The following is a 26,271-nucleotide window of genomic DNA, read 5'->3' as shown; positions in this document are numbered from 1 at the left end:
CGACCTCCCTGCACCCCCACAGTGATGCATGCAGAGAGGATCCAGAGGCTCCCCCTGATCGTGATTGCCTGGAACAAAGAACCCGACGCCTGGACCAGGCACTGCACCCACAGCCCCCAGGATCAAAAGGAACCGAACTCCAGTGCAGGAGTGACCATCAGATGACCCTCTGCCTAGCCCAGTCAGTGGCTGGCCCGAGAAGCCCCCCTATGCCCTGCCTGCACCGCTAGAGTGACCCCTGGGTCCCTCTATTGACTTCTATTGAAAACCCAACGCCTGCGAAGCACACTGCACCCGGCCGCCCCTGTGCCGCTGAGTGTGTGTTTTGTGTGCCTAGTTGTGTCCCCCCCAGTGCTCTACCAAACCCCAATGGTCTGCCCTCCGAAGACGCAGGTACTTACCTGTTGGCAGACTGGAACTGGAGCACTCCTGTTCTCCATAGGCGTCTATGTGTTTTGGGCCCTCCTTTGACCTCTGCATCTGACTGGCCCTGTGAGGCTGGGGCGGTGACTTTGGGGTTGCCTTGAATCCCCAACGGTGGGCTGCCTATGCCCATGAACTTGAACTTGTAAGTGCCTTACTTACCTGAAAAACTAACCAGTACTTACCTCCCCCAGGAACTGTTGATTTTTGCAGTGTCCACTTTTAAAATAACTTATTGCCATTTTAACCAAAACTGTGTATGTTACTGCTCTAATTCAATGTTCCTTAATTACCCGTGTGGAGTACCTTGCATTTTATGTATTTACTTCAAATCTTGAATCTTGTGGTTCTAAAATAAATTAAGAAAAAATATTTTCTATATAAAAACTATTGGCCTGGAGTCAAGTCTTTGAGTGTGTGTTCCCCATTTATTGCCTGTGTGTGTACAACAAATGCTTAACACTACCTTCTGATAAGCCTACTGCTCGACCACACTACCACAAAATAGAGCATTAGAATTATCTAATTTTGCCACTATCAACCTCTAAGGGGAACCCTTGGACTCTGTGCACTCACTTTGAGATAGTAGGTTTCTGGGTACCGAGTGGCATGGTCCAACAAGACCAGGATAAAACCTGTTGCCCATGGCTGTCTTGGGATCCAGAGGCCCCACAATGTCAATACCTACCCTCCCAAAGGGAGTACTGACAACAGGTAAAGGTTGGAGGGGCGCCTTAAATTTCCCCCCACTCTTGCCACTTGCCTGAACAGTCTTGTCAAGACCTGCAATGTGCATCTGAGTGCTTGCGCATTAGGGGCCACTAAAAGTCGTGACAAGCCTCTCAAAAGGTCTTGTCCTACCCCAAATGTCCAGCTAAAGGCACATCATGACCCAACCCCAGTAAGAAGGCCCTGAAGCACTGGGGTACCACCAGCATCTGTCTGACCCAGGCTCAGGAACCTTAGGCTCACTGTACAGGAGTTCATCCTCCCAATAGATCAGGTGCAATCCTGGCTCCCTGCCAGCCGCCTAGTCTGCAGCCTGCTGCCGCAAACCCTCCAGAGTAGGGCATGTCCTCTGTGCTGCACAGAATGCTTCCCTGGTGGGCCCCCTTCCTGCTGCCACTGCAACAGCTCATGGACCTCACCCAGTTCAGCCTCCTGTTCCCCTGTAGGCTCCAGGGCGTCACCCTCAGGCTCTGCCTCCTCTCAGACCATGGGATCTTCGGGGCCGGTTTCCCACGCCCACTGCCCTTCCTCTTCTTGGCGGTCCCCTGGGCCACTGTTTCAGGCTCCAGGGGCTCTTGATTACCCTGACGGGCTGCCATTGACCGGGCAGACCCAACATCTCCAAGTGAGACCTGTGTTCCACCTCCTTCCAAGGGGAATCCTCCAGGTCATTGCCTAGCAAACAATCTACAGGCATGGTTGGACTCAGTTACCTTCAAGGAACCTGAGGCCCCCCACTTTCCCCACATTGAAAGGGAACCTGCACCACTCTGCACAGGCGCTCTGAGTTGTCCATTGCAACTACTTGGTAAAGTACCCGGGGATCAATCTGCTCTTCAGACACCAGCCGACTCCTCACTGTAGTCACACTGGCTCCTGTGTCTCTCCGAGTCTCCACCCTCTGTCCATTGATGGTCACCCATTGCCTGTACTTCTTAGTATTCCAGGCACAAGGGTTCTCTGGACCATCTCACTGTCCCCTAATGAGACAAGTGTCATCTCAGCTGGCTCCAACCCACCTGGAACCAACTCCTCCCCAAGCGCTACACTAGCCAAACCCTGGGACGGCGCACCAATGTGTGCCAGTGTACTCTTGGGGCACTTGGGGTCCCCCCTCACATGACCCACCTGGTCACATGCATAGCACTTACATGGGGGATCACCTGCCACTGGCTTCCCTTTGGAGAACCATGGCTTCTTCTCACTGGGGGGTTGGGAATCCTTACCCTGGGAATCAGTTTGGGGCCCTTTAGAGAACTCCCCATGTTTACCCTCACCCCCCCTTTCTTCTGAGAGGGACCATGCCCACCCTTGGCGTGGTCTCCCCCATACATCTTTTGGACCCTGGTGCTCTCCCAGTGGTCCGCTTCCTGCACAAGCTTCCTGGGATGAGTCAGCTTGCTGTCAATCAGATGCTGGTGCAGCTCTGGAAAACAAACTGTACAAGTGCTCCCAAGCAATCAGATTGTAGAGCCCCTCATTTGTAGTTACCTTACTGCCCTTCACCCAACCATCCAGTGACCTGCAATAAGAATCAACACATTCCAGCCATGTTTGGGATTCCTTCTTCTTATAGAACCTAAACTTATCCTTATACTGCTCATGGGTGAGACCATACCTTGTGAGTAGGGCATCCTTCACGATAGTGTAGGTGATATTCTGAGCATCCCCTAAGGCTGCCAGTGTATCCCTTCCCTCTACCTCAAAATGCTTGCCCAGACCTGCCCCCCAATGAGCTTCAGGGACCAGATTCATGTGGAGAGCAGACTCATACCCCTTAAACCACAAGTATATATCATCCTCCCTCTTGTAATCCTTCACAAGATCTTTAGGAATGTGCACCCTCCTCTCAGGCTGCACTGTGATGTGGCTGCTACCATCCCTACTAGACTGGCTCCTCTGATCCAGCTCCTTTAAGCTGAGCTCATGAGCCAACAATAACTTGTTCTCCTCTATTGCCATCTTTACTCCAACTCCCTCTGGTGCTCCCTCTCTGCTTATCTGTCCTGCAACTCTTCAGGGATCAGACCCTTACATGAGACACTGCTATCTGCCCTGGAGACCCTCTCCCTGGACATAACTGGCCCACCCACAATACCATTGTGTATGGAATGCTCTTCCTCCTCCTCATCCTCTGTGTGCCCTTCAGTGCCATTGGCTGTCACCAAGGCCCTCAGCTCCTTTTGCAACTCCTCCTTCTTGGATGAGCACTTAATGGGAGAGTCAAAACATTTACAGAACTGCTTCAACTGAGCCTTTGTATAGCTCTCTAATTTCTCTAGGTCAAAAGCAGCCCCAACTTATGCATCTCCAGATTGGGACATGATGAAAGGTCAACAAAGTGCAAAGTTCCAAAAGGCAGAAAACAAGTTCCCAATGAAGTTCAAAAGTCAATCAAAGATTACCACAAAAATGGATGTAGGGTAAAATCAAAGAAAGAGAAAAAGCAAGAATCACAAGACAAGTAGTATGTGGTCACGTAGTGGTCTGCACTGAAAACAGTAGTGTACACTTAATCACTGTATGTCAAGTACAAATACAAGTCCAATCCCAACTGCTGAACACCAATGTTAGAAATGGGGTCTTTGGTTGGCAGTCATGTTACCCCCTGTCTAAGCAAGGACCCTCACTCTAGTCAGGGTAAAGGAGAATCACCCTCAGCTAACCCCCACTCACCCCCTTGGTAGCTTGGCAGGAGCAGTAGGCTTAACTTCAGAGTGTTAGGTGTAAAGTATTTATACTAAAACACACAGTAACTTAATGAAAACACTACAAAATGACACAACACAGGTTTAGAACAATAGAAAATATTTATCTAAACAAAACAAGACTAAAACGACAAAAATCACAATACACAAGTCCAGTTATCAAGTAAACAGCAAAAAGAGTCTTCGCGAAATTTCAAACACAACACTAACGCTGTTAGCGTGAAAATGTACCTAGGTGTGTCAAAAATAACACCGCATGGGCGAGTGTGCGTCAAAAAGGGGTTGTGATGCGTCGATATCACTCACGAGCGAGACCTTGCGTCGTTTGTCCTCAAGTCGAAGTCAGTGTGCGTCATTTCTTCTCTCCGCAGCAGAGCGATGTGTCGATTTGAACCGCACTCGCGGGTCGGGACAGGCCTTCCGTCGTTTTAGCACTCCCAGTGATGTTTGCGTCGGAAATTCTGCCGCACGATGATCAGAAAACCATGCAGTGCGGGTTGCAATCTCACCAGCCTCCGTCTGCGATGCTGCGCGTCATTTCTCCAACCGCAGACGTTGATCTTCCGGTTGCGTTGCAGGCGAGCGTCGATTTTTCAGCCGCAGATCGGAGTCGCGTCAATCTTTTCCCCACACGGCGGTCGGTGCGTGGATTTCTCACTCTTCGGCTGCCAGCTTCTCCTTTCAGGGTCCCAGGAACTGGATAGGCACCACTTGGCAGAGTAGGAGTCTCAGCAGAGGCTCCAGGTGCTGGCAGAATGAAGTCTTTCCTGTCCCTGAAACTTCAAACAACAGGAGGCAAGCTCTAAATCAAGCCCTTGGAGAGTTCTTCACAAGAAGGAAGGCAATACAAAGTCCAGTCTTCGTCCTCTAGCACAGGCAGAATCAGCAACTGCAGGGTAGCTCCACAAAGCACAGTCACAGGCCGGGCAGCTCTTTTCCCTCAGCTCTTCTCCAGGCCTAGGTTCCTCTTGGTTTCCAGAAGTGTTCTAAAGTCTGGTTTTGAGTGCCCTTCTTATACCCATTTTGCCCTTTGAAGTAGGCTTACTTCAAAGGAAAGTCTCTCTTGTTTGTGAAATCCTGCCTTGCCCAGGCCAGGCCCCACACACACACCAGGGGTTTGGAGACTGCATTGTGTGAGGGCAGGCACAGCCCTTTTAGGTGCAAGGGACCAATCCTCCCCTCCCTCCTAGCACAGATGGCTCATCAGGAAATGCAGACTACACCCCAGCTCCCTTTGTGTCACTGTCTAGTGAGAGGTGCAACCAGCCCAACTGTCAAACTGACCCAGACAGGGAATCCACAAACAGGTAGATAACAGAAATGGTTTAAGCAAGAAAATGCTCACTTTCTAAAAGTGGCACTTTCAAACACACAATCTTTAAAATCAACTTTACTAAAAGATATATTTTTCAATTGTGAGCTCAGAGACCCCAAACTCCAGATATCTATCCGCTCCCAAAGGGAATCTACAATGTATTCATATTTAAAGGTAGCCCCCTTGTTAACCTATGAGAGGGACAGGCCTTGCAACAGTGAAACCAAATTTAGCAGTATTTCACTGTCAGGACATATAAAACACATTACTCTATGTCCTACCTTGACCATACACTGCACCCTGCTCTTGGGGCTACCTAGGGCCTACCTTAGGGGTGCCTTATATGTAAGAAAAGGGAAGGTTTAGGCTTGGCAAGTGAGAACACTTGCCAAGTCAAATTTACAGTTTAAAACTGCACACACAGACACTGCAGTGGCAGGTCTGAGACATGATTACAGAGCTGCTTAGGTGGGTGGCACAAGCAGTGCTGCAGGCCCATTAGTAGCATGTGGTTTACAGGCCCTGGGCACCTCTAGAACACTTTACAAGGGACTTACTAGTAAATTAAATATGCCAATCATGGATCAACCAATTACATACACATTTTGTATAGGAGCACCTGCACTTTAGCGCTGGTTAGAAGTGGCAAAGTGCCTAGAGTATCAAAAACAGAGTCCAGCGCACAAAAAACAACCTGGGAAACTGAGGCAAAAAGTTAAGGGAGACCATGCCAAGGATGAAAAGTCTAACATGCAGCATATTAAAACTAGTAATAAAACAAATCTCTGAATAATCTAAATATCAGATTGAAATCTTGCAGTTGTGCTATAACTTTGTAGCACACTGTCATGGGCTATATTAGTTGTTAAAGGCACAACTTAATTTATAGGCTCAAGGCACAGGCCTTTAATAAACAGTAGTGCCGAAGGTAGAAGAGCTAAAACACTATTTAACTATTAGTGCACTTCACCCACTGAGGGCAGAAACTTAAGTTACAAAGAGAAACAGAAAGACAAACGTTGAGAGGCAAATTTATGAGCCCCTTCCGACACAGTTGCGTCACTTTTTGTGACATAATGGCGGCACAAACCTTGCAGCTATATCTATGAGGCAACACAAAGCCAATTTGTGTTGCTTTGAATGGCTTCATAGATATGGACTAAAGCAAGGCATGGAAAATCACTGCAGTGCCTTTCCCTGCTCATGGGAGGCGTTCCAACCTGGGGATGCGCCAAAACCTTATGCCTCCCCAGGGGTGGCACAACGAGCAGAAATAACTTTTTATCTCCTTGTTTTTCCCCCTTCTATGAGTGCTGCATTCTGCATTCAAGCTATATACACATGAGCTGGGTATGGGAGTAGGGACTGAATAGATCCCTCTACCGCAATAATAAGGGTGAAGAAGATACCTCAGGTTTATTCTGGGACTTAACTTATAAAATGAAAAGTAAAATTGTTTGTGATAGGAATATAAAGATGTTGTTACAAATAGATTTGGGAGGTGCGAAACCAAGGGAAGATTACTGGTAAAAGTACATAAAAAGATGTAGATACCCAATCCTAGCCTTTATACAATCAATTAATGCAGACTGGTTGGATAACATACCATAAGGAGGAGTGTATGCCAAAAGCACTTAAGAATCTGTCCAACTTGTTCATTACCACTCATCACAGCACTCAGTAAGTAGCATTTAGAAAGGTCGCAACAATGTTCAACCAAAATCCGAGGTGCTACCAAGACCTTCTAACTCTCATTTGGTCATATTATGTCTGGCTGTAAGTGTAGTGAACTGAGATGCCCTGGACAGGGAACCTCTCTGCTTCAGAGATGTGATCTTCTTATTTGGCTAGCATTTCATCGTTCCTTCAGGCCTTGAAAATGACTGCACTGTTTGTCAGAACTAGAAAATAGAACTCACATGCATAGCTTAAGACAAGACATAAGGGTTTCAAAACTCAATGTTTTGACAAATGACCAGAAATAAGGTATCTTTAAATGATAGAATGATTGCAATACTCTTAATTGTCCCTTGAGTTCTATTAAGCACATGCTCAATGCAGTAAACCTAATCAATTCAAACATGATTATGTGATGGCCTACCTCTCAACCAACGTAGGTTGTTTAAACTTGTACATTTGTAAAACTGGGATGGTAGTCTAAATTTGATATGCATGTATATGATTGAATCACTGCTACTTTGGAATTTATGATTATTATTTTGCATTTTTGTGAAGTGCCTCGTTAAGCATCATTAGGTACAAATCTTTTTTTTAAATGCTTAGTGAATTCCCACACTACAACTAAAGGCCTCTGAACCAGTAATAACCAACTTCGATCTTACTGAGGGAATCTAAATTGCCTCAGGCAACAACAAACAATTAATCTAATGATTTTTTTCAGACCTCTCATCTAGCATTTTTGTATTTGCCCTTATGAGTGTCACATCAGGTTAAAAGAGATCATGAAACACGGTGACATGCCACACACCTCTTATATGATATAATGGCATCGAGGTTCCTTAGGAGCTGTCACTAGGCGGTCAGAACTGGGCTGAGTCTTATTAAGATCTACTCACAGAAGGATCTGTCTGCATGTTGCTTCTAGGTATACCTGCCTGGATAACGCTGAATAAACCCTCCTTCTAAAATATAGAGTCTGGGAGTGTGTTCATGCCACCAACGTGCTTCATAACAATGGTGATGAAACTGAAGATGGAAGAACTCTCAAGAGAAGATCGTAGCACAATGTAGATAACAGTAAATTGATGCTACTAATCCTCGTTCCATGGACTCTGGATGTAAAAAGTTACAGTACCAGGTCCTCAGTATCCATGTTTACGTAATTGCAAGACTGCCACATTACATGTGGTTCAAGCACTCAGTTTGTGAAACGCAGGAGCATGCCCATGATCTCAAAAAGAAGAAACCTGAAGAAAAGTACGGCAAACTGTTGGGTTTTGATAAGTGGAGGAACTAGACTAAAGATGGCTTTGTTCATGAGACTGGTAGGGGATGATCTCTACAGCTCTGTGCATTTGAAAACAAATGAAGAGAATAACCAGCGTATTATCCCAAGCAGCTTTATTCATCCTATATATTCGTCGATGTACTGTTTCGCATTTTGCTTTATTTTGTTACCTTTTCTTCTCTTTGCATTATATTGGCTAATACTGGACTTCTCTGTAGTAGGTAGCTGACCCAAGTGCCATTTCAAATTTCCCGAGATTCGGCATAAGCCTTGAACAAGCAATACCATGCATCTCTGCAATCTCTAAGCACACATGCTTTACTAGTCTTCAGAATGTCATCTCCATTATGCCACTGTGTAATGACTATTGCATGGAGCAAGAGGAGACCACCGTACGCCATTCCATATGCAATATCACACTGCTGTGCATCACTTCCTTTTCAGTGTCTTAGGTCTGCTCAAGGATTAAGATTCAAGGAGACTGGATTTACGGAGTGGGACCTCTCCTAATAATTACATAGTCGGTTGGCTCTTTGCGGCAACAGTGACATTAAGTCAGTGCTGCTGCAGACTCAGTAAAGGTGGGTGAGCCAGCATATTAACAGGGAGAGTCCAGCCAGAACCTAGCCTAAATGCTGGTGCACAAGGAGAGACATGAAAGCATTTTGCAGTAATCATGAACAAAAACAATGTAAAAATATGATAGTGGCTTTCAAAAATGGGTTGCGTGTCACCTGAGTACTTCAAATTATATCACTACATATATTAAAGTCATCATAAAAAAAAAAGCTTTGAAATATTCATGGCACCCCCTGCCACTTTCCTTGTGTACCCCATATGTGACCTAGATTGTTGTAGATTAATCAAAATTATAGTCTGTTAAAATTAAGAGATTTGTATACAGCACTCTGAGAACTCACAGAAGGTACTCTCATTTGTGGTAATGAAAAAAGAAGGCTTGGTGAAATAAAGGATTGCCTGGGATTATACAGTTTGTTCAAGCAGGTAACCTGGGATTGACCCCTGATTTGCCGGTTTCACATTATTCAATTGATGATAGATGGATATCTCTTTATCTTGCCGAATTTACATCAAAGGTCACTTCTTTGAGGTTCATTATTGGCGCACGAGATTAGAACATGGGGCAGACAGAGTCACATGAGAGCTCAGCTCATTTTGGACATTGAGACGAGGCAGAGGCAAATCACTGAGATAATAATAAATCAGCAATATTGTGGAACAGAAATATTGTTTAAAAAAATATCGATTTCCTATCCTTGTAATGGTACATACAAAAATGTTGAAAAAAGTATTTCACACTAATATCCTTAAAACACATACAAAAAGATTGTTTCTTGATAGATATATTGTTAAACAAATATTTTAATATATACCATTCATAATGTTAAATAAATCTCACTAATATTTAATACTATATATAAATATATAGTTATATAAATATATAGGTGTTTGTGTGTGTATATATATAAAATTCACTTTAAAAAAAAAAACAGATTACAGGGATGTTATAGTTAGGTTTTAAGGGAAATTCTATATTTTTTTAAATTCTATTTCCTAACTATAACGTCTCTGTAACCTATGTTTTTTTCCAGTGAATTTCTATGATTTTTTTTAACCCATAGTAACTTTCAGTACTATGTTAATCCAACCACCGCCGCACATGGCCTTTGACACCCTGGAACATAGCAGGAGCCGGCACTTGGGGGGGGGGGGGGGGGGGGAGGGGGATCAGTGGCTCCTCAAGGAAAATAACTTGGCCCCCCCCTGCAACATGATAAACAGGGGAGGTGGTGGCCCCCAGGGCTTGGGGGTCCGCAACAGACCCCCTTTCCATTATTTACAATTTGCCTTGGGGAGGTGGTGGTCCCTGGGGCTGCGGAGGGTGGGGAGGGGATCACAACCTCCACACTGAATATAATTAGTGCCCTGTGGAGGTGGTGGTCCCTGGGAAGGAGGGGGGAGTTCGGGTCCCCCTGCAGTTTAAATGTTTAATGCCCGAGGAGCTGGTGGTCCCCAGGCTGTGGGGGGACCGCACCAGTCCCCTTATTTATACTGCCAAAAGCCCAGGGCCGGTGGGGTTCCCCAGGGCTGTGGGGGAGGTCAACGGGCCTTCCCCACGCAATTCAAATAAAACTCCACGGAGGTGATGGTCTGGGGAGGGAGGGGGGGGCAGCTGGCCCCCGTTACAAATAAACATTGTCCCCGGGACTTGGCCTGCCCGGGGACTTGATAAAGATGCAAGCCTGCGCTTCATTTTTGTTTCTTTAATTTTTGCAGGATCCGTCGTAAATAGTGGTGAAATTGTTTTTTTAAAATGCCTCTTAGCCCTGGGGCATCCCTTTGGGACTGCAGCACCAGAGCTAAGGGGTCAGGGTGTTTTTACCCTGGCCCCTTTTGTATTTTTCTTTTTCTGCAACTCAGCTGAAGCAGAGTCCCAACATGGCTAACAACCCTTCCTTGTTGAAGTGTTGTCCGCCACTCAGGTCTCAGCACAAGATCAGGAGAGGTCGTGAATCCTTAGCATCCCTCAATATACAAATTTGGATTTCCTTTAATTTCTCAAAAACTACTGAACGGATTTACACTAGATAACAAAAAAGGCTCTTTCTGGACCAAGAGCTACCTTTTTGCCAAATTTTATGTAATTCCGTCCAGTGGTTTTGGGGCTATTGCTGTTCAAAATCCCTATGGAAAAATGAATGAGGAAAACGCGTTTTGGTACCCCCCTCTTTTTCTCGGCCCCGGCTTGATGGATCACCCCAAAACTTTCCAGACTGAAGCTGAAGTGAGCATCGTATTTTCTTTGAAAAGTTCCTGAAGATTCATCAAGCAGTGCCAAAGTTATTAGCAAAACAAAAAACGCTCTTACTATAGAAACTCGGTCCTAACTACAACTACCTCTAGTGGAGACCACCACTAGGTAATACACATATATAGTGTAACAATTATTATAAATATATATTTAACATAATATATTTTTTAATTCTTTACATTTACTATAAAAAGCAAAAAAGCTCTATCTCTATATCTATAGATATATATATATATATATATATATAAAGCCAACACGTGTCTACTTTTTCCCTACAAACCCAACCACCTGTACCAATTAACAATTAAATTAAAAATTCGAAATGACTTAAAATTACAAACTATATTTAAAAAAGAAAAACAATTACACAAAGAATACAAACACATTCAATTATATACACTAAAACATTAAATTAATTAAAAAACAATATTCTTTACAACTATATTATTGAAAATGATATTTACAACAATGATACACTTGACAATTATTTACTTTCCTATGGAAATTATATTCTTGACAAGGATATCGCTGCATCACAATATTTTGGCTCAATATTTTTTTCTGATATTTTTGTCTATTTACAACACAATATTGTATCCAACTACCCCAGAGGCTATTTCTGTATCTGGGATTGCAGAATGACCTATGAAGATGTGTGCGATGCACAGGCAGGTTTGAGAGCATGGATCTGATTGGGCCTCTGCCTGTCACTCACTCCACATCAGTGTGCCACCTTTAGGGCTTTTTAACTGGGTCGGATTTTGCCAGGGCTCTGTGAGGCAGTAATTAAAACCTCTTAATGGGTCCTATTGGGACCTAAATTCATGTCCTTTACAGACAAAAACAATGTTTGAATTCCCAACAACAACTAAAGAGAGCCTTGAGGTAACCCGTAAGAGGGATGCAGACCTTGGTTACATTACATTTTAATGTAATCTTACATTCCATAAGAGTATTCGCTTTCCCCTATGTTTCTGAATCTTTTTCATGCAACATATGACTCCTTTTTGTGAACAGAATCACTTCTATGCGTCTGGGTGAGTGTTAATGACAAAACTCTAGAGTGAGAGCTCTAGAGAGTATTCTGAAGGCAGTTTTAATTTCTTTCAGTGCATGTCAGTGTGTATAAAGGTGTTCAGACTTCATGCAAATTGAACTTTGGCTATTAAAGGCCTACTCTAGCTCTCCTTCCTAAGCCTGGTCTGCTGATGTTAGGCATGGGCTTATGCTAAACTGCTCTCCTTCACCTTTCTGCCCTACAGTGCCCTTAGAGAAACTGACTGGAGTAGAAAACATAGTTCAGACTATCCATATACTGGCTGGCTGTAATAGGTGGTTTCAAACCGTCTCCCCATGTCATGTTACCATCTCTTCTTGGTTCATAGAGGTCTGCAGCAAGTCAGTGTGTGCCCACAGCATGAGGAGTGTTCTGCTAACAGTAAACTCAGGTAGTTGCAGAACTATTTTTGTTTTTGTTGCTGCATTGCTATTACAACATTGTCAGAAGGCACACTTCTAAGAATGAACATTTGTAAAAGATCACTGACTTTATGCTTCCGGCATTTGTTGTCACAGCATGGTGTGTGTTTAGCATGCTTTAGTGTTATTCAACTGCCACTTCAACTTGTTCTTCCTCCATTCTTATTTTCCATAGTCACTTATTCCTTCTAAGTATCATGCACAGCTAAATGGTCTTTCTTCTTTCCCTTACAAGGTGTAATGCATTTGCTTAATTCAGGTAGGAGAAGGACCTGCCTCCGACGGTGGTGCGTTGGATACGGGGGATTGTGGCTAGTGCGAGGTCGGCGGATCGGAGGTGGCGTTTGGGAGTGTGGAAGTTCACTCTTTCATTGAGGTAGGCTGGGCCGGTGTTGTGGAGGGATTTGTATGAGTGGATGAGGATCTTGAAGGTGATCCTCTTGTCTATGGGGAGCCAGTGAAGGGATTGGAGGTGTGGTGTGATGTGTTCGTGGCGGGGGAGGTTCAGGATGAGGCGAGCGGCTGTGTTCTGGATTCTTTGGAGTTTGCATTTGCGTTTGAGTGTGGTGCCGGCGTAGAGGGCGTTACCGTAGTCTAGCCTGCTGCTGATGAGTGCGTGGGTGACAGTCTTCCTGGTTTCTGTGGGAATCCATTTGAAGGTTTTTTTTCAGCATGCGGAGTGTGTAGAAACAGGAGGAGGTGACTGCGTTGATTTGTTGGGTCATGGAGAGGGAGGTGTCTAGGATGATGCTGAGGTTGTGTGCGTGGTTTGCGGGGGTGGGTGCGGGGCCTAGGGTGGTGGACCACCAGGAGTCGTCCCATATGGTTTTGTTGGGGCAGAAGATGATGATTTTGGTTTTGTAGGAGTTGAGCTTGAGGTGATTTGTTGTCATCCAGGTGGTGGTGTCGAGGAGTGCAGCTTGGAGGTCGGTTTTGGCGGTGGTGGGGTTGCGGGTGAGGGAGATAATGAGTTGGGTGTCGTCTGCGTAGGAAAGGATGGTGATTCCGTGCAGTCGGAGGATGTTGGTGAGAGGGGTCATGTAATTGTTGAAGAGAGTGGGGCTGAGGGAGGACCCTTGGGGGACTCCGCAGATGATTTTGGCATATGGTTAGTCTCTTTCACTAATGTTACTATGATGCTCATATCGAGAAATAGCCCTTCCAGGGACTGAAAGTCACACTTTTGTGCAATTGTCTTCAAGCATTTTTCAAGTTTTTTCTTTTTTGTTGTCATATTGTTTAATGGGTGGTAATTGTTACCTCAACATGTGTCTTCAAGTGTTATTGCTACCTCAAAAGTTTCAAGTGTCTTACCCTGTTGAAAGTTCAATGGTTAAACATGTTTTCTAGTTTCCTTAGTCTTTTTCCGATTGGGGTCGCTGGGGTTCCACTTGCACACATTCCTCTTGTTTGGCAAAAATTTGCACCAGTGGCAGATGGTGACTTGAAAGTGGTGGGGCGTTAAAGTCGTGGGGTGTAAAAGTGGCTGCCGATGGAGTGAACTGTCGCTCATCAATAAAGTAAAATTACTAAAAATACTGTCACTAGAAGACAAGAAGGAAACATTTTCCTTTCTAGCTTGTTTTCTAATGTCAGCATTTTTGTTTATTTTGCTTTATTGACCTGCAGCTGAGTAAGATGAATGTAGGCCTTAGAATGGTCGCCGAGGAAAACAAACAATTTTAACTCGCAACATCCTAAGCAAACACTCTTAATTTACATGCTGCAGTCAACCAGGACATACTGAATGGTTAATTGTGCCTGCAAGGTGGCTCTCTCTGCAGCAGTGCTCTCATTTTCACTCCCTCGCTCCTCGCATAGTGTTGTCAGCTGTGCAGTGCAAAGGGAGTTAGCATCTCACCAGTGAGAGAGAGACTGTTACAGACAAATGGCCAGTCACTGTGTGGCTTCAAATCAAAGCCACAAGGTGATTGGTCAAACTGTGCAATTCTCCTGCCCCACACTACCGCTGAAGCCCAGGCTGTGGGAGAATAGGCCAACCTCTAAAACCAATCTTGATGCTGCCTTCATACTGTTTATAACAGTAAACAGCTTGAGAGCAACACCAAGATTGGTTTGGTCAGGCAAATCCTACGCTTCATAGGAGACTGGGGAGCTGCCATCTGTGTTCTCCTAATCTCCATGTCGGGCTGCACATACCAAAACAACTGTCCAACCAGTCAAGCTCAGGTGTATTGACCATGTTCAATGCAGTCTTTCTTCTACCAGCATTGGCCCTGCCCTGCCCTGAAAGGCACCACCTGACCCGGCACAACAGAAAGAGCGCCTCGGTCATGGCTTTGGTACAGAATAAACTAGTGAGTTTACTTATTACAAATATGTGATGCGTGACTCACAGCAGGGGGTGATGCAACACCCTTTTGCCCTAATGGTGAAATCGCCCCTGATTTGTTCGCTATTTTTTTTTTCTCAAGAGCCGCAACGTTTTTTTATCTAGGTACTTCCTCCAATGTGTCAAGGTAAAAAAATAATTTTGCTTTTCTCCAGAAAGTGGTTGGGAAATTTAATTTCAAAAGTTGAAAGAACTGGGTCGCAGCCTGTTTTTCATTTTGGCATGGACTGCAAATGCTTTACCTTTCCTGTATTTCAAGAGTTGAAAGACTTCCTAAATTCAATTTTTCAAATGTGTTTGGGGTGAAAGATACCCAAGTTTGTTGTTTCGTTGGTTTTAAAAACCCATACAATGATCAAATACGGTGAGATATTTACTGTGTGGGTGTGGAGTCAGGAGGGTGCCTGATTTTTGTGTGCATGTAAACCGTTCTGGCTACTTTTAGTTTGGTTCTGAAGTGAACCTTTGTCCTTTATTTTGTAAGAACTTTTTCTTTTATCACTTGTCTGTATATTTTCTTGGGCATTCTTTTACTCAATTCTTTCTTAGGTCAGTCTGGCCAACTATATGAGTTAATATACCTGCTTATGTTGGTTTTGTGATGGGGTAATGTGTGTGATGTGGGTGTCATTTTGGTTTTAGGCAGTGTTCCTCTGCCCTTGATGCCAGTATTATTTTCACTTATATTGTTTTTGTTCACTTATTGTTCCACTTCGCTTTACATGTGGTTACATTCATTGAGGTACATTTGTCTAGGGCTTACTAAGCGTTCACGTTTTCACTTTTTATTTGTTGGTTTCGTTGTGAAAGGGGGAGTTGTGTAGTGACCCGTGCTCAGTCCTACTAGCATCTACTCCTGGTGAGGTCTATATGCTTATTACTTCTACTTGTACCTGTGTGAATGGAGGTGAATAAACTGTCCTACTAACGTACAGAGCCTCTGTGTGTTATCATGCCACCAAATCAGATCATAGCAGGGCATTTAAAAATAAGCCCTGTCAACATGAACTCTGAGTGCTGTAATGATATTGGGATTGTATGGCATCCTCATAGCCAAGAAGCATTTCTACGCTAATCTTGTTAGCAAAAGGTTCAAGCCTATGTACAGCCCTCACATGCTCAAACAAATATTGAAGACCCAAGAGGGCATGTTTGAGAAGAGCACACGATAGCAGAGAAACAGAGGTTAAACATGATGTAAATTTACCGAATCGACATCCATGTTTGTCTGAAATTATATGGAATATAATTCATTTATTGGAATGTAATATATCTTAACATGTAAACTCTTTACAAGTTTGGCATGCACATTATAATAGCCTAAAACAAATAGAATACATTGCTGACCCTTTGGTTATTTCTTTATTAATTTAATAATTTTGTAAAGCACTTTATGCTGCCTTTCAGGTACATCAGTATCATGTTATACTAAAAACAAGATCTGAAATCAGGTCATCAGGATATGGAGTTTAATCAGATATGAGGGAATACACCTATCCACAATTACTTGTTTTCCGCAAAATGGGCCATGTGGTGAAGTGAAGGATGAGCTTGACTCTTCATTTATAAGCAGTCTCCTGAAGTGAAGGCAGGTTAGTCCTGCCCTCAGACAAAGGTGATGACCGCTCTCCAGCTTCTACCCATGAAATCCCAATCACTGCCCCCCTTCCTTTTGCCATCCTAAAGTTTATTGGTAGGTCGAATGTAAGAGGGAGGAGGGAAGGTTCTTAGAAGGCATGCTCTTGATGGTGAGGAGAATGAGCCTTTGCAAGTACCGTGGGACCTGACATTCATTTGTGGAGAAACCATGATGTAGAAAAGCTGTTCCAACGAAAACAAATGTAAAAGGGAAAAAATAAAGCCAATTTAATCATTATTCATTTCAAGATGATTAAACCAGGCACTTTGAAGGTGTTAAAGATGTCACAATGGTAAAAATGTACATGTGAAACGATCAGAATTGTTGGTTATGGTCTATGTTTAAGTTAGGTAACTACTAGTTCTAGGTTTTCATTCACAGTTAGGCTTAGGAGTTGAGATAGGGTTAGGAAAAGCTGCAGGTTCTTTTAGGAAACGTTAGATGAACCAAAATTGGGTTGTGGTTCTTGTACCAGCTTCCTTTGAGGAGACCTTCTAGTGTAAATTTAAAAAGAAGTATTCTTTAGATTCATTTAGGTGTACGGTTTGAACAGTAAAAGTTTTTTTTTTTTTTTATAAAAGTATGCTGTGCTATGACATGTTCTGAGGAAGGAACCTCTCAAGTTGCTCTCTGGACTCGGCCTTCTAAAGGCAGTCAGTAAAGGCAGTCAGTGCTTAATTTGTGCTGGTCTCTTCCAGAGCTCACCACCGGCACTGATTTCTCAACACTGGCACAGTTTTCTAATTGTTAGAGGGGTGGAGAATATCTCCCTGGGACACATCAAGTGCAGAATGGCAGGGATGAGTGGGGACAACACTCTTCTGCTAATATCAGTCAAGACTGAACAGGAGCTCCTAAACAGGCAAACAAGAACATTGGGCAGCCATGCTGTCTGGCAACTTGAAAGAATAGCTTTTTCTCCTGGAACATAAAATCATATTTTAGCCATATGGAAGAGAATGACTGGATGGGGATTGCATTTTTTCCTATACTGGTGTCCTCCTTTAACATGACTCATGCACAACGAGAATGTAATGGTGCCTAAAGAGCATTTTAGATAGAGCTGTATAGCTGTAGCTTATACCACAAGTGGAGAAAGTACAGTACTTGCATCTAATGTTATAAAATATATGTATAGGTCTGAGGCGTTTTGCTGTAAGCACAAAGGTTAGTGATTTGGGCAGGTCACAGAAGAGTCAAACAGCAGTGCAATAGAGTGAATACCTCAACAGGATCACACAAGTATTCTCTACACATTTTTATTTTTTTCCCCAAAAATTGACCAAAACTACACTCAAGAAGAGTGGTTATGAATCTAAAACTGAGCGGTTAACAACATGTATTAATGATCAACATCAGGGCTTAGGTAATTACTTTTTAGCCAACAACGTGGTTCAAGCATTTCATTATTATGAGGATGATTAACATTTGAAAAACCATTCAAGATGTAGACATGAAATTCCTACATTAGTAAGACAGCTTGATGGTTTGGGTGCTCGCTGTAACACCCACTTGTAACCTGCATGTGCATGGCAAAGACTCATACCTTGCAGGGCTTTCTTAAGGTTAATTCTTGGTGGAATGAGAAGGAGGTTAGAGGTGAGTGGTCAATAGTGCTCAGCTCCAAGTGTCCTTACAGAAGTCGAAACTGAAATGAACACTTTCTGCAAAAGATCCTCTAAGTCCACTGTTAACTGTGACAAGGTGATTTGGATTTAGACCAACAAACAGTTAAAATTATGTTGATTTTTGCATGCACAGGCACTCATATGAAAGAATGTATAATTCCTGATAAATCCACCGCACTATATCCTGGACAGAATTGTCAGTCAGAGGGATCAACTATTTTAACCACATGATCACGGCCAGACGAATGAAAACTTTTCCAGAGTAAGAATTTCACGAATACACAGAAGTGGAGATATCGACAGCTGAAGAATTGTGTTTGTTCTCAAGCTCTCTCCTTTCCCTGATGCACTGCCCCAATCACTTATACTGACTTACTTACAAAAATAGAGTAACCATAGTGGTTTGTTCCTGGCTTATATAGTTTTAATTGAAGAGCTTCACTCCAGATCACTGTGACAACAACTGAGAAAGAGGTGACAAGTTACCTTAAATAAAAAATTAACTGGAAGAAGACTTAGCTGAAATATTAGAAATGCATGACCGAGGACTTCGTTAAACTACTTCAATCTATTACATTAAAGGCATTGGTCCCCCAGAGACTACGGCTTGCCAAGCTCTCCCACCAGTCAGACTGCTGGAGGTGTAGAGAGCAACCTGGAAGCATGATTCATCTACTGTGCTCTTGTAGGTCTTTGTATCTTTTTTGGAGTGAAGTAGCAAATACTATGACTTTGTCAAATATGTGCCCCACTGGTTAGTTCCCAGTACTGTTTTTTGTTGTTGTTTTTTTTACATATGTTGATATTTCCAGAACCTACTCAGTACAAGTAGAGGTGGATACACAATGCAGTAGACAAGATATGCATCTTGAGACAGGGGAGACAGTGTCATTCTCCATCCCATGCTAACTGGTTGCAGGATATGACAGTGACAGCGTCCAATGAGAGACTATTCTTTCAGACTAGGCACATATATATGAGTCTACATGATCATTTGTGTCAGCCTAGTCTTAACTGCCTAACCAACGAAACTCCCTCTCTTGTATATTTTTTGATTTTGTTAAGCAATTTGGAATATGATAGTTGCTCAGAAGATGTCGGAAATACGGGCATGTTGTTCATGTGACTATTTGTGAGACTTACTATTAATAAAGGACATAATTCAGTTTGTGCTGTGTACATTAAAAAGTGTCAATATCAGAAGAAAATTGATTGTCACAGTGTTAAAAAAAAAAGAGCAAACCAGCAGCAACTCCTTTGGCCACAAAAGCAGAAAATGAGCCAACGAGAAGGATAAAATAAGAATGACACACGATAGGAACACTGCCCAGAAAAAAAACGCTGCCAGGAGGAAGGTGACGAGTTAACCGGAGGCGCTGCGAATATTTGGAAAACAACCTTCCCTTTTAAATGAGACACTGCTGGTAACGGTAATAGGGAATTTGCAATGAAGGGAAGGACATGCAATTATAATCTGGCTGGGCCCCTCTGGACAAAAAGTGATTTACTTGAAAGCTGCCTTTGCACTCAGTAAATGTTCCTGTTATGGGCTGCTCAGCCTGTGACAGCCTTCCAGATGTCAATCAAATTATCATCTATTTACAGTTGATTTGGTTGTGTCATTTGCAATATTCCCAACGTTTGTGATGAAATTGGAAGCACTGATTTTTCCCCGGCTTGCCCTGGCACTCGAGTGGGCAAACTGCTCTTTGCAAATGTCATGTGTCCGCTTAGCAGCCCTCCAAGGAGCGCAAGCTACCATCCGGCTGCGCGGAGCGCTACCAGATGCAAATCTCGCAGTCGCCAGGGGAGGCGTATGGCAAATTTTAATGTACTCTGAGAAAGTCAGTTTACATCAGTGCTCAAGGTGCGGCTTTACCCAGGCTAACAGTTTTTGTATAACAATGAGCCTAAATTAAAGGCTGAGAAAAACAAGAAAATGGTTTTAACTCCTCCTGGAGGAGGGAAAATCCAAAATTAGTCAGACTGGTGCCAGGGTGCCACATATGGCTCCCTGTGAGGCTTTACGGGCTTTCAAATTTTATTTAATGCCGAGTTTGGTCACCCCAACCGACTTCTTAAGTGATGTGAATCTAAACATGAGGCCCACAAACGGTCCATAAGGCAATTAGTGTGTATCCCCGCAACAACAGGTATCACTTCTACGAAGACTGAATTGCTGAGCTTTATTCGGAAACATCTGCATGCAGATGCCATTGTGAATGTGAAAGCTTTCCAAGTATCATACACAGACGACAGTACCACACATAAAAAGGCTCGCTTTTAGTGATTGTTTGACGTGTATAAATCATATTAAATGCGCTGTAAGTTGATTTCCTCCACATAACCTAATTCCTCCCTTTTATAAATTATGTTAGCTTTTCAAGAGGTAGCGCAAATACCACCTCCCTGCACTGGCAATCCCTTCTAGTCTTGCACCCCTGCATGAACAAAACAGGGGGAAGCACCATTTCAGCAGGCAGTGCCATACTTAAAGGTAAATATGCACTAATATCGCAAAAAGACGTGCAAACATACCAGGAGAGAACCTTTGCAACACAACCCAACCACCATACACACTCAAATACACAAAAACAAATGAACGCAAAGCCATAGCAAGCCACGCTCAAAGCATTTTGCCCAGTATTGACTGGTTTTCAAATAGCACATTTCCTCATTTAAATGTGACATAACTACAGTAATTGATGTCGTGAATGAAAAAGAAATTCAAGGGAACATTAGTAGCTGCCACGCTGAAAATGAATAAAAGGCTTCCAAATATAAGCATGCGAGCGAGGAAGAGTGATGTGTTTCTTTCCCATACTCGAAAATGGTTTCAGAGTCCCGGGGGGCCTTTCGATGTGGTTTAAAAGTGGTGTGTGTCTATTCGGTACACAGAAGAGCTGGATCAATATTGAAACTATCTTGACTCTTCAAATGTACATTACTGAATAATCCATGGACATATTAGGCTCGGCAGAAGGCAGAGCGTTCACGTGCAATACTCGGCAGGGTTTTAAGGGAAACGCCTAAAATGGCGGCGCGAAGTCCGGGATGGCGACACAAGGGCAGCTGACGAGAAATAAACCTGTTTACTTAATGTCTATAAAAACTTGCGTTGTAGGTTGGCGTTATTTCTGCCATTATGTATTCAACCACCAACTCACACGAAGTTACGGATTCTGATGGTCCCCACCCATTTCCAGAGTGTGCACGAGCTGTTACACGGGTCGGACTGTTACAAGGCCGCAGAGTTTAATGGACGGCATATCTTGTCGTCAAGTGCAAAGCAATGCTCAAATAAGCTGCAATAGGCTGTCGAAGAAATTCGGGAAAGTAGCTTTAAGCTGTGCAAAAAATAAACATGCGCGCTTGCTCTAAATTGTGTTGTAATTCAATATTAATTTACAAACATCAGGCTTTGTTTCTGACAAACTTTTTGTACAAAATGTATCCTGGCATCCAGCTAGCTCTCTGTCACCCTATCATGCTATGCACCAACCCGAAGCCATACATTCACCAGTTACAACCTTTTGACAATACTTACCCCATCCCCTGTCTTCTCCAAATTCCAAGGCTTTTAACTAGTAGGCTCCTTCACTGAAACTCACTTCCATGTGTCACCCACACCCCAGCCTCAATGCAAGATTCCTAAATTGCACCTAACACAACATAGATAATCAGGTATTGTGATGTAAATGCAAAAATAAAATGCCTTGCTTGAGCCTTAATGTTCCTATTGTTGGCGGCAGGATACATTTGTTGTTAGCAGTTTGTCTTTGCCTACCGGATTCTTAAATTGGCATAATTCATCAAACCTACACTGCTATTTCCACAAACCATGTAAATACCCAAAAAACCATTGCCAATGTACCGCCATCAATCAAATGTACAATGTTTTTGATCAAAATGTTTTCCATCCTCATAACTAAATTAAAAAATACGGATCGTGGAAGCCTAATACTTAAGGTTTAAGGGCCACCATGGAACCCCAAAGCTGTGATCTTTCCTAACTGGGAGCTCGAGCGGCAGGGCCAACATGGGCCCTAGTGTTCGGTTTTAACAGTGATAGAACATAAGAGAAGTAAAAGCTGCTCCAGTCACCAGACATTCTGTAACAATCAAGTAAGTAGTTGGTTTTGTGAGATGAGACAGCACATTGGGGCAGCTGAGAACTGTGTGAATACGAGGATGAGTGAGCCAGGCACCAGCAAAAGGAATAGCAATGAGATGAGCAGGTGCATTGCAGCGGTCGAGATGTGCATATGGCGGGCACCCTTGACAAAACAAAGTAGTGTAGAAGTACTTGCAGGGCCACACAAAGGAAGCACCAAGGTAAGGATAAATGTTTTACTCAAATGGGCCTAACCAACAGGTAGAGAAAATGGTGACCACTCACGACAAATTGAATGTCAGGGTTCTTAGTGAGGCCTGAATAATGACTGTGGGAGCAAGGAAAGAGGATTTATTGGCACCTGAATTGCAGATGAAACCAGGATCACAAAGAGCAGGGAGATGACCATCAAGGAATGGTAGTGCACAGCACCTGCATTTGAAATGCCTAACCACAGATGGGGAGAAGTGCTGGATATTTTGCATATAGCCCATAGTACAGCGACTATGGAGGAAAAACAGGGAGTGTGGGATGGCAGAAGGCAAGTCAGACTGACAGCATTAGAACTACCAACATGGACTTCCGGAATCATCGAAATAAAGAAGGGACTGCTACATAACTGCAGTGGTTAAGTAGGTTCACTACGGAGAAGTGTTCGAGCAAGTCCGTGGTGATAGGAACAGTGCTTTATTTGTGCTGTTGTTTGCCGGTGCTCGGCACTGGCAATGCTTTGATAAAAAAAAAAATACACTTACATCGCCACCATGTGGTGGGTTCTTGTATACCCATGGTGGTGCTACAGACTTCGCTAGTGGAGCATATAGCCATTTATTATGCCTTAAAAATTATAAAAAATGCAGTTTAGGGTAGCAATTGAGTGATGCCAGCTGCAGGTAACTCGCGTGATATACCTTGGGCACTCACACTTAATTTTCTATAAACTAAGCATTAGGTGGTAATCACCAAATATAGGGAAACCTGCAAGGAGCTCCCAGTCAAGACTGCAGGAGCAGAGTGAGGAGAAACATGAAGAGATAATAAACAAGAGTGTGGTACCATTGGGGTTAAGGATTAAGAAAAAAGAGGAATTTGATGATAGCTTTTAACAGAGAAAGTGGGTGATTTTAGTGGATACAAAGAGCAGCGATTACATTCAGCAAAAGCTGGCAGTTACTGCAAGGGGCAGAAAGCTGTGGCCAATGTGGTAGGTTACAGTTAAGAACAGAATAGAATCAAGAGCAGATTTATTGATTATGAGTACGATGGATAAGGATGGAAGAAGCTGCAAGGGAACGGCAGGTGAAGCGCTGTCATGTTGCTTGCGTCAACAGAGAAAGAAATTTATGGGCGAGGTACAGGAGGCAGGCTCATATTGTAGGCTGACCTTAGAGAGGTGGCTCTTTGTAAGTGGTAAGATGGATGAGATATGGTGGAGCACATGGAGAATGGGTGAAGGGGAGATGAAGCAGTGGTGGCAAACAGGCAGTGTACAACTGCGGTCACAAGCGGAGAAGGTAGGAGGAGTGTTAGAGGTAGTTATTAGTGGGAGTAGTAACAGAGGGAAGGAGAAACGTCAGAAGGAAAATAGCCAGTTTAGAAATGGACAAATAAGTAGAGTACAGAGAAATGAAAGGTAAAGAGAAGCTGGATGCATTAAGAAAGGAGGAAACCCGTGGAACAGAAATAGAAAGTTGTAGGTTATTAATCCTAATTCATGCTAAGGTTTATTGTGACTTCATTTTGAAAAGAAGTGGTCAACTTGTAGGAAAAAATAATAATAATGTACACCTAAATTCCATCAATGATGCAATAAATCAATCACTGGGCATGCAATTGAATTGCTATTTTTAATCAAAGCGTCTTGCCTCATCCACCGACTAGAACAACAGTTCAAATTATAGCAGTCATTTTTATATATACATTGACCAAAATCAACATTACAGATCCTCCAAATCGATGTCTAACATTTAACAACACTTAAAATCAAAACACCGAAACACAGGATACAGGACTAATTAATTCAATAGTCCACTGCTTGATTTAGGGAACTATGTGGTGTCCATACAAATTAAGTTGAAGATTCACATATGAGAGATGGTTGCAAAATAAATCCAAGGCCTACTACATCCTTATATTCAAGGGGAATACATGGAAGGGCCTATGGTACAGAGTTGTTTATAAACACAATCCAAGTTTGGTTGCAACCTCCTAAAATATACAGTCCATGAGTTTCGGCCCCTATAGCTCTGGGCCTCCTCAGAACTAGTGGGGAGAACCAAACCTAATAAATATAAACATAAATATGAGTTTCATCCCTATAACTCACTCAAATATAAGTAGCTGCCACCAAGACAGCATCACGGGCACAAATCGTATATACAGGTGCAATCTATTGAAAATAATCAATCAAAAAACTACATGAAAAAATCAGAACTACCCATGATATTATTTTTGTGCTGATCCATGCGGTTTATGCAGTGACTATATTGAGGATGTATCTGTACTCTCCAAGTCTATAAGGAACACCCTAGTGTGATATGTGTTCCTAAACAAACTCAATGTTAAGGGCTGCAAAGAGGGCCATTTAAATTACATGCTCCACTTACCCTCCCATCGGGTTATTTATAGATTGGTGTCACTGGATTCCTACATCACCAAATGCACTAGAAGCAATAAAGGCTCATAAGGTCCTAATTCAGTTAAGAAGAAACAAACCATGCTCAAAAACCATAAAAACCTTAATCTCTGCAAGCTTCTTATACTTACTGATCCCAAAGGTATTTGTCCTAACTGTTCTCATCTTTCTCACAAACAGAACATTCAAATGGGGGCAAATTTGTGAAAACGATCTCCCGTGGATCTGAGTGCCTGAAAAAACGGTTACTCACGAGTTCCACGCTTATAACCAGTGCGTGGCGGCCCTCTTGAAAATATCTTCAATGTCGACAGCGAAGAAAGCATTTCCTTGCAAAACGTATAACATATAAAGAAATATAAAGAAGGGGTCCTAACCTGGCATGATTATCATCCTCAATACCTGGAAACTGGGATCAAGATCGACCTTATCGAAAACAGCAACTTACTTCGATTAAAACCGATACCGGCGGCCATCTTCGAAGTATAACCGGTATCGGCTGGCGAGTAATCATTGTATTCTTTTATAGTGGCATTCTTAACCTTTACTCTCTTTGGAAATTCAGTGGCCATCTTGGAAGGGTGTCACAGAAACCATATGAGATAGTTATAACTAACGTAGGTAACACTGCTTGTGTTATTCAAAGAACTAAAGGATTATTAAAAAACATATGGGATTTCCCTCCTCTAAATGAGTTTTTGAGAAATTAATATACGTATAAACTGCATGGTTAGTAACACATATCTAAATCTAAAATCCTGTTTAAGTCAGAACACCTTGACTTACATAAAGTGTTCTGATAAATAGGAAACCAGGTCATATTCTACTTTTTGATATACGTTCAAGTATGAAAAACAAAATGAAATTAAAATAAGGATAGCTATAACAGTGCCCAAATTTCATCTTGATCATTCAAACCATATCTCACTGTTCCAAACTTCTCAATAAATTGTGCTTCCCTCCTGATCAACTGTTGCTACACAGATCGTCCATCTCCTTTAGGTCGAACCACCTCCAATACGGTCCACCATATATCTTCTGATGAGTGGTTTTGTTCACTATAATGTTCCACCAATGGTGCACTCTTGATGCCACATTTAATCCTGGATCGATGTTGAAGTATCCTTGTTTTAACTTCTTGTGACGTCTGTCCTATGTAAAACTGGTCACACGGGCATTTAATACAATAAATTACATTTTTTGTGTTACAGTTTGAAAAATTAACTTGTTGATGTACTCTTCCCTTCAAAATTACCTCCTTCGATTCACTGGTGAATTGGCACGCTACACAGTTCTTGCATTTATAATGACCCTGTACAGGGGGTAATTGTAACCAGTGGCGTAGCGTGGGAGGTGCAGGGGGGGCTGGCCGCACCGGGCGCAACATCTTGGAAGAGACTAAATCCACAGGTTAGGGGGCGCAAATTACTTGCCTTGCCCCGGGTTA

The 26,271-nt window shown here is 42.9% G+C and overlaps 1 protein-coding gene across 15 annotated transcripts in view; it reads right to left on the bottom strand.

Moving 5' to 3' along the window:
• Positions 1 to 26,271, bottom strand: part of BNC2 (basonuclin zinc finger protein 2) — a 1,044,043-nt gene that overhangs the window by 623,827 nt on the left and 393,945 nt on the right. The gene's annotated exons all lie outside the window — the stretch shown is intronic.

Source organism: Pleurodeles waltl, chromosome 1_2 (genome assembly GCF_031143425.1).
Source record: "Pleurodeles waltl isolate 20211129_DDA chromosome 1_2, aPleWal1.hap1.20221129, whole genome shotgun sequence".
NCBI lineage: Eukaryota > Metazoa > Chordata > Amphibia > Caudata > Salamandridae > Pleurodeles > Pleurodeles waltl.
Note: the sequence above shows the minus strand (reverse complement) of the source record. Positions and strands in the feature narration are given on the sequence as shown.